Below are 10742 nucleotides of genomic sequence, written 5' to 3' on the forward strand. Positions count from 1 at the left end.
TTTGGAGTACCAAACTTCAGTAGATGATACCAAACAGTTTTCTCAGTGTACATAGAAAAAAGTTTTTCTTTCTATATGTATCCTCGTTAGTAATTAATAAGCAGAAACTTAATCTCTGTTCTCTCGAAGGAGTGTTCCACTTTTTTTGCCAAATGGTTTGTTGAAAAAAGTTTTTCAGGATCTTAATAAAATTTGGTATTCTAGGGTTTTTGGGGTCGCTGATTACCAATTTCAAGTCAGTTTTTAAAAATTCAAAATGGCGGATCCAATATGGCGGACGAGAATTAAAAAATTCATTGGATTCGCTCGAAAATTGTTACTCGGGGGGTTTCAGGGTCGCTGATTACGAATTTGGAGTTAGCAAATTTGATCATTTTTAAAAATAAGTTTTAGGAAAGTCCGCCATTTTGAATTTAAAAAATTTCACTTTTATTTTTGTATTTACATTCAATCACTCCAAAATACTTTCTGTATCAAGTTTTGCAGAAATCCATTATGATTTGATAAAGTTATTGAAGGTTTTAATTGTGTAATGCATTTTAATTTTTAACCTGTTTGATTTTTGTATTTATATATGATGCATTATTACATAATAGGTTTTTTATCGTATTTTTTTGAGTTTTTATATAAGTTTAACAATTGCAATACTTTAAATTTATTTTCCCTAAGATTTTTCTGAAATACAGTGGCGTTCGTATTTACCCGGGTATTTTAGGAAAGTTGCAAAGTATCGAGGTAAATACGAACGCTAAGTTTCCTGCGATTGTAATTTATCAAAAATTTTTGCTACCCCATAAAATTGTTCTATGGAAGTAAAGTAACAACTTCATGCACCAGAATACCGGAAGTATTGTCTTTTAAAAGAAAAAACTTATGTTATTGTTGAAACTTACTAAAAGCGTTCGGATTTACCCCGGCTGACCCTATATTAAGAGAAAAAAGGTAAAAAAAAGTATATTATAAAAAATTTAAGAGGTTATGTCTTAAGGAATTTTCTTCACGTTTCCCCCATGCAATTTTATCATGTGTGAAACCCAAGGCAAAAAATCGATTTTTCACGAAAAGCGGAAGTCTAACACCAATATATAGGTATATATATATATATATATACACTCTGAGATGGGATTTTGCTGATTCAATTTTATCAAACTTCACATGAAATTGTATATATATGTCAGCAAAACTTTTTGGGAAACTTATACCTGATTTCTTGGAAAATATATAACTTTTTTTCACGAATTTTCGCAATCAAATTCTTTACTCAGGCATTCAAAAAATTCATATTTTTTTTTTCTTTTATACTAAAAATATTGACAACAATAAAATTATAATACTTTTTCACTTTGTTTATGGAAAATTAATTTACATTATAAATACAAATTCCAATAAAACTTTATATATTATTTTTAGGGTTCCGTACATGTTTCGGAACCCTATTAATATCGTCTAACCCCACCACCCCCCCCCCTAGCGGTCACATCTTTTGACATAGAGAACTCAAATTTGGTATACCTATTTATGTACACGACGAAAAATGAAAATAAAGTAACTTTTACTACTTTAAAAGAAAAAGCGGAACTGTCCGCAGTTTCTGACAATTTTTATTCCAGAAATAGTAAATTTTACTAGTTCTAAAAATAGCGAGAAATAGTAAAATTTATCTGATGGAGGAAAAATTGCCAGAAACTGCGAACACACTGTAAAAAAAGGAGTTGAATTTTAACTCCCTCGGGGATGCTATAAAATTTTCACTCTTTTGAAGTTGAAGCGAAGGGAGTTAATGGTTTACGAGTTAATTTTATGCCATACACGGAGAAAAAAGAATTGTTGTGGTTAATAAAAATTAAGTCCACACAACATTTCCGGATAGTCAACATAGAACCAGCAGTTCTATTTGTTGTTGGGACAAAAAAAAATTGCTGAAATAAGATTGTTCGGTGAACAAACAGAATTGTTTGATGAACATAGAAAATTGTTATGGAACAGTTGAAATAACAAAACTAAATTGTTAAATCGGCAATACAATTTGTTTTATTAACAAAGCTTTAATCCGTCTAATACAATTTATTTAGTTTCTTCACCTTCTAAAATAATTGATAGCATCGACAAAGAGTTTGCTTCTGTAACTGTACGGAATTGCAAACTAAACAAAAGTGATAACAAAAAATTCATATTGTTGTTAAAACAACAAACATTTATACTGACAACAATCCGAATTGTAATATTAACATTTCGAATTATAATATCAACAAATCTACTGACAACAATCCCATTTTTCTCTGTATAGGGAGTTAGTTTTACGGAGAGTTAATTTAATTATTAACTCCCTTTTTGAGTTGATTTTTAACTCGAAAAATTTAACTCCCAACTCCCAGTAACGTTAACTCCCTAATTTTTTTACAGTGCAGTTCCGGTTTTACTTTTAAAGAACTATCTATTTTACCGATACAATCCATCAAATTTGTTTCATCAGCAGTCGGTAAACAGTTTTAAATTTATGTAAACCGTCAAATAAGTTTTACCAACAGTTGGTATAATAGTTTTGTCAGTGGAATTATTGCATATTTTAAAAATCAGTCGATTCTAATTTATATTAGAACTCGGTAAAACAGTTTTAAACAGTCAACAGTGTTTTATCAGCAGTAGGTAAAACAGTATTTTAAACCAAGCATTATTATCGATTTAATTGGTCTAATCTATTTTATCAGCAGACGATAAAATAGTTTTGACTAAAAATTATCATCGATTTAACCAGTCTAATCTGTTTTATCGGCAATCGCGGTAAAACAATTTTGACTAAGAACTATTATTTATTTAATCAGTTTAATCTGTTTTATCAGACATTGATAAAAAATAAGATATTACTAACTAAAAAATCAGACAAATACGAGTTTAACTCGCAGCGTTCGAGAGTTAATAAAAAAAAATCCAAATAGCAGTAGAAACGAATTCCTTTAATACAAATAAAAAAATTTATTTAAATCAAAGAAATTCTTTCACTTTTGCTTTATTTTGCTAAAGAGAAAAAATTTCGTTAAAAAATTTGTTCACTAAAAATGTTCTATTTAAAACAATTACATTTAAAATTTAAAAAATTTATCTCTGTTAACTTTAATAATCAAATTAATTATCAAAAGTGATGGAAATGATTGTGTATAATTTAACGCGTTTATTTTAAGCTACCATTAATTTTTTTTCCTACGACTTTCCTTTCTCCACGAATATATATATATATATATATAGTTGCAAAATTTAATTAAAAATTACTTTACAAGTTTAAAAATGTATAATATAACAAGAGATGATGATTATCGAAGGAATAATCTCACTTTATAGATCTTCATAGGTCACGGAAAAAAATATATTTTAAAAACAAAAAAAAATATAAAAAAAAATTGATAAAATATAGATAGCCAAAAAGGGACAATGACTGTGAAAAAAAAAATTGTTTTAAGAATAATTGCAGATCAGATGAGTCCTTGACAAACTGCAAAATGCACATTCACGCGCGATCAAAATTGCTTTCCACGCTGAGATTCGTGTCATATCCGGATTTTATCTTGATTGCAATACCTCAACTAAAACACAAAAACATGAAAAAAAAACTACTTCCCACACGATCGATCTTTAGATATCAAAGTGCTATTAACTCTTTACATCTCATGTAAAAAAACAATCTTTATAATTTCATTTTATATTTAATTAACGAAACACTAGTCAATTAGCTTTAAAATCTTATTTAATTTCCCATTACATACATTTAATATAATAATTGCATAATTCACATTTATGAAAATTTAATTATCATTTTATGTCATTTTGTTATTATTATATTATTATCTTTAATATTATTATTATCATTATTTTTTTTATTTTTTTTACATTATTATTATTTTCATTATCATTAATAGCCGGGACTTTAAGTATTTTTTGTTGTATCTAAATTTTCAAGTTGCAAATTTAAATTTAAGAATCATGCAAAATTAATTTATTTTATTTTAATTCAACTATTTTCTATTATTAATTTTTTTTATTGCTATATTTAAAAAATCTAAATTCCCACTTTAAAAGTAGAAAATATATATAAATTTCCAATCCCTTAACATAACCTCAAATTATAAATTGATTTTATCTCCAAAATAACTAATCAATAATTTTTCTATTTAAAATAAAATATACCTTTCGATTGGCTTAAATAATAATTATTTGATATATAAGTAAAAATTTATTTTGATAATAGTCAAGTAACCGATTATTGGAATGAAATAATTTTTTTTTTTTTCAATGTAATATAATGGTTTTTTAATATAGATGAAAGTAAAGTAAAAAATTGTGGCAACGTCGTAAAAATAGTATAAGATTTCTCAAGTTGGTATTAGTCATAATCAGCTGTTTAAAGTGTTGTCACATTTACATTTAATACACACTTCGACAAATCTTGCGTGTTTAGTTCATTATTTTTTATTGTTGTTATCCATAAACTATTGGTAAGTTCAAAAAGAAATTATTTAGAAAATTTTAAATCAACTTGTTGACATTTATTTCCAAAAGAATCTATAAATTATTTTTATTAGGATATATTTTTAAAAATCTTCAAATATACTGTTTTAGACTTCTTCACTTTTTAACTTAATCCATTGAAATACTTTTTATGAGAAAACTTACAGACTGAATATTTTCATGTGAAATCACGTGACCTTACTAGCACACGTCCTTAATTAAAAAACGAAAATTATTTATAAATTCATAATTGTTTGGAATTATATAATAATTTAAAAAAATATATCAATAGTGATAAAAAAATTTGTGTAAATCAAAATTTACGTTTGCTTTTTTAGTAGTGTTCCTCAGTTTATTTTTTAACACATTATTTAGAGCCTAAAACCCTAAAATATAATTATGGAAAATTGAAGAAATTAAAGCGGGGTACTTTAACCGGTCGGTAATATAGAGAGCTACAAAAAATTTTATTTCCAAATTTGACAAAAATAAGTGTGGCATCGAGACTAAACCTAAAGTAATCGAATAACACAAAAATCTGATACCGTAGACTTCAGAGTAAAATGTTGTCACGTCAAAAATTAATTTCTTCATATTTTAAAATTTTTATTTAAAAATTTTACTTTATTGACAAAATTAAAATTCGATGAATATTGGAATTCTAATGATGGCTAAGAAAAATTTCTATATTCAATTAACTTCATTCTTAACATTTACCATGATTTTTTATAAGAGTGAAGTTATAATAGTATATATAAATTTTTCGTTTCGGATAGCTGCTGCACCAAAAATTTTTTTAGTGTAACTTATTTTGGAGAAAAATTTAAAAAAATTTAACACTATTCAGAGTACCAATATATTTACTAGGAATCAACTTTTTTTTCTATATGTGAAAATACGAAAAAAAAAATATTCACAAATATCGACTGCAAAGTTTACCTCATAAAAATTCTTTCAAAACATTGACATTACCGATAAAAAACAAAATATAAAAAATTCCTGACATATAACAAGTCATCGTATTGTATAGAAACGATAATAATAATAATAATAATAATAATAATAATAATAAAATATAATTCAATACAATAATTTTACGTAACGTAACGTAATTAACTGTTATTTAATGTAATTAAATGTAATATAATATACAAAAATACAATATAATATAGCAAATAATATTAAAAATTTAATATAAATTTAATAAAAAATAAAAAAAAAGTTTTTTTAAAAAGAATTTTAAAATGCTTCTTTAAATTTGATAATATATTACATTTTATTACGTTTTCTTACGTTCTAATGTCGTAGGTCAGGGAAATTAAGAAATATTAATTTAAAGCATTTAATCTATTACAACTCACTAAATGTTATTGTTTTGAAAGTCTTCACAAAGGTAAGTTTAATTATTTCATATACTCTTCTCATTAAAATTCTTAACCTACTTTTCGTTTAAATTTCAATAATTATAATCATTAAATTTAATTTAATATAAATTTCACATGTCCAATCAAAAATATTTTTTACAATTTACACAATTAAAACAAAAAAAAAAACTAAAAAAAAAAAAAAAATTTTATATTAATCAACAAATTATAGTGGGCAATTTTCATAAAAACAAACACAAAACTTTAAAAATAAACCGTTGCAAATAATTTATTTTAACAATATAATTAATAAACAAAACAGTATATTATTTAGATTAATAAATTATATTATATAAATTATATATTAATTATTATATTATATTATCAATTACTTTATTTAATGCAACATTATTATTACTATTATTATTGTTATTTTTAATTATTATTATTTTTTATTGTTATTATTATTAATATATTATTATTAATTCCATTCCAATTACTTTTCACGAATTTATTAATATTGTAAAAATAATAATTAAATGCAAATTAATAAATTAAATTTTAATTTTTGTTACAGATTCGTATATGAAATTAAAACGGTCATTGAAAGACAGTTAAATTGAAAAAAAAACAAAATAATCACGAGAAATAACAGACAAAAAAAAAAAAATATCAAAATGATTAGCGAACTTCCAACTGAAGTTTTACAATTGATATTGCGAAAATTGGATAGCAAATCACTTTTGCATTCGGCTCTAGTTTCTCGTCAATTGTTGGCCATTTGTAAATCGGATCCTCTTATTAGAAGACGATTGCGACATCATTTGAGTAGAAAAATGAAATTACTCAACGAATTCCATGAAAATTTCAAATTACGAATCTAAACTTTCAAAAAAAAAAAAATTAAATTAAATTAACAATAAGAAGTACTGAGGGACTGACATATGGTACTTCTTATGAACTACCGGACGAAACGACTCGATTGTGGGATACACACAATCAAACAAACGAAAAATTAATCGTGAGTGTTTATTTAATATAATATGTGAAGTGAAGTGAGAACTAAAATTTACAGCTTAAATATAGAAATTATTTAATGCTTAAAATTTAATACTTAAAATAATCAATAATGTATATATATATAGATAGAAAAATGTTATTAATTATTGTAATAAATTTGTTGAAATTTAAAATTTTCTATATATATTTTTTATTATTTATATAATTGTTTTTTATTTCTTTAATTATACATTTATTGGTATTTTTTTTAATTATTTATTTTTTTAATTATTTTATTGCTTTTATTAATTTTGCATCATATTAATTTGATTATTTTATATTAATTTTTATTTTATTAATTTGATGATTTTATTATTTTTATTTCATTAACTTGATTATCTCATTATTTTTACTTCATTAACTAGATGATTTTATTTATTTTTACTACATTAACTCGATGATTCTTTTTTTTTTTTTTTTATTTCATTTACTTGACTATTAAAAAAAATGTTATTTAAATTTAATTAATAATTTATTTTATTTTATTTTAACAACATTTATAATTTGTTTATTATAATTTCTAAATTTTCTTCAAATTATTAATAATAGATTTTAACAATTATTTGCATTATTATATAATTTTTGAATTTATTTTGATTTTTGAATCCTGACGTTTCTTTGTTTTTGTTTTGACGAACTTGTGTAATTTCTTTTGTTTGTTACTCCCAATATTTTTCATTCCACTGCATTAAATTAATCGAAATTATAAAATGTATAATAAATCATTATTATTATTATTATTAAATAAATAGAAATTATTTAAATTTTTTTCCTATTTTCTTACTTTTATTTGTTATATATATATATTTAAAAATATTTTTCATTGTTCACTTTTTTTTTCTTTTTAATTTCTTTCTCTTCAAGCATACTCGAGTTTTATTTATTTTTTTTTTTTTGTATTCTTTTTTTTTAATACTGTGTTTCCTTCTCTCATTGTTTCCGATTATTTTTCCTCGCATTTTTAGTTTTTATTTTTCCTTGTTATATCTTTATAAAGTACAATTGTCTTTCTCTGTTTTCACTAGGTTATTATATTTCAAGACTATATATTGCACATATTATATTGAGAATCAACTTTCTTCAATTCGAATTTCTCGCTGGTTTTCTTTACACAAATAAAATAACTAAACAGGATCCATAGCATAGGCTTTATATATAATATAATATTTTTGAATTTGATAATATAAAAATTATAAATATTGAAGTCAATAATTTATATGGATTATAAATTCAGTGTTAAATTATTGAATCATTTTTTTTTTAATTAATTAAAATTGATTTATTATAAAGAGAACATAACCTCAAACTTACTGCAATGTGAATTTCTCACTCACATATTGATAAATTTTTTTCAAATTTTATAAATTAATAAAAATTGTTAAAAGAAAGTTTTTTAAAAAAAACATTTTGCGGTTAATTGTAAGTTTGGACCACATTATGTACTTATATGTATTTATGTGTTTGAATTTATGTGAAAACAATCTAAAATAGTAACTGATAACTTTTCAAAGACAATTGTACTTTAGAAAGATAACAAGAAAAAATAAAAACTAAAAAAGGGTCGATACTATACAGATTTCAATTCTATACAATGTCAAAACCCTACACGTAAAATTCAACACAAAGCCCGTTTTCATCGTGTGGATAAATTTAATCTTCCGAGAGGTTAAAAGCAGTAGATATATTCTGCGCCTGCGCAGAAGCTATATACAAACATTTTGAGCAGACGCAGAATACATCTACTGCCTTTAATCTCTCGGAAGATTAAATTTATCCAAAAGGAGAAAAGAGTTACGGTTGTGGCTACAAAACTTGTTTAGTAGCTTAAAATATTGTCATGACAACTTTACTAGCAGTTGTTGTAACTAAAATGAGCCAAAAGTTCTGAACGTTCAAATGAACGAAATATTTTTTTCAATCTATAAATTATTAAAAATTATGATGACAATATAAAATAAAAGAATAAATTAAACAATTATTAAATTAATAACTTCTTTTTAGATAATTAAAACAAATATTTTGTAATAAAATTAGTATTTAAAGAAGTTGCAAAAAAAATTTCGTTCATTTGAACGTTCAAAACTTTTGTCTCATTAACTAAACAGCGTTGAGTTCCGTTTAGTTCACGATACTCAACAGTGTTTTTGGCCTCACTCTCTTTTGAGTGAATGCTACGCTACTGCTTATGTTCCCCCACTTTTTATTGAGATATCAAAATGTCGAACGCTTCTTTCTCCAAACAGTACACTTTGTTTATGTTTTTATTTAATTTTTTTTATCTTATTTGAATAAATTTATATTGAAATTATTAGGAATTTATCAACAGTGTGCATTATTATTTATTTTTAATGAAACATGAAATATAATCAACATATTATAGGTTATGTTTGCTATGTTCAAAACAAAAGCAGCCATTTTAGATTTTTAACTGATTTAAAGGTTGGCACTATTGTATACTGAACAGGTTACTGCTACTAGACGGCTGTTTAGTAAAGCCTACACTCTTATATTGGTCCGTTGAAAATTAACAATACTGTTTAATTACCACAAACGAACCGAGAGTCCTACTCACTATCCAGTTCTCTCTGTGCATATATATGGTGACAATGGACTCACAGTTAAACTCTAAACTTTAAATTGTACAATGTTAAACCCAACACTGTATTTTATAATAAAAAATTATGTATTATTTATTAAAATTAATTATTTATTACAAAATAAAGTGTAAAGTTTAACATTGTACAATTTAAATATGTATAGAATTTAAAAAAAAAATTTTATAGAGTTTAACGGTATGCAATATTAATATTTATTATTATTTTTAATTCTTAAACAGATAACCATATTTAAATATGGTATGAAACCTACTTGTTTCAGAAATAGTTCCGTAATTTTTCATATGAGGCTTTATGAGAAATTCATGTATAGTAACTCGTCAATTCCCGTGCAGAAAATTTGACCGGACTTTGGTCGGGCCCAAACCAGGCACAACCGGGGCCAGATCTGGCAACCTGATCTGGGCGCGATCGAAATGAAACAGGGAACCCGACCGGGGCCGTGCCAATTTGTCCGATCTGGAATCGTGGTCGGGACCCGACCTGGGCCATGGTAATTTGCTCGACTTTATAGTAATTGTAATTTTCAATAAATTATAATTATTTATCTCCAATTGATAAATAAAAGAATAAAATTAATCAATATTATTTTTTCTTATGAATCTGCATTTAAAAAACAGCTTATAATTGTTTCGTTTACTCTCTAAAACTGAATTAGTAAAAATGTTTACTAATTTAAATTAGTGACTCACTTTTTGCTTATGAATTAGTAAAATTTTACTAATTATTAGTAACTTTTATTAACAATTAGTAAAATTTAAGAGAGACTCACTTTTTGCTTTAGAATTAATTAAATTTTACTAATTGTTAGTAAAAGTTACAAATAATTAGTAAAATTTTTCTAGTTCATAAGCAAAAAGTGAGTCACTAATTCAAATTAGTAAAAAAATTTTACTAATTCAGATATAGAGAGTAAAAAATGTCATAAAATGCTATAAATGTATTTTCACTAGTTTTTTAAAAATTTTAAATATGGCAACCAGGCCTGACCCTGGTTGGGCCTATAGAAATTTACTAACCCGGGGCCAGAACAGGAAATCGGATCGGGGCTAGGTCGGTAATCGGGATGAAAAGTGGCAATTTCTGCACGGGTAAGTAAGGAAGTTTCTTTCATATATCTAAAATGGACTAAGCAAATTCTAATTTGATTTCTTCTTAAATTATTAATGTTCATATTTTAACAGAAAATGAGAAAATATTTTAG

At 24.4% G+C, this 10742-nt stretch overlaps 1 long non-coding RNA gene across 1 annotated transcript; it reads left to right on the forward strand.

The window, feature by feature from the left end:
- The first annotated feature begins 5766 nt into the window (after positions 1-5766).
- LOC127288382 (uncharacterized) lies at positions 5767-6504 on the forward strand. Its single transcript, XR_007844032.1, has 2 exons — positions 5767-5893; positions 6442-6504. It is a non-coding gene; the product is annotated as an uncharacterized LOC127288382 (long non-coding RNA).
- Positions 6505-10742: the final 4238 nt, after the last annotated feature.

Source organism: Leptopilina boulardi, unplaced genomic scaffold, assembly GCF_019393585.1.
Source record: "Leptopilina boulardi isolate dan_hultmark-lab unplaced genomic scaffold, ZJU_Lbou_2.1 LbouV2_384, whole genome shotgun sequence".
Lineage (NCBI taxonomy): Eukaryota > Metazoa > Arthropoda > Insecta > Hymenoptera > Figitidae > Leptopilina > Leptopilina boulardi.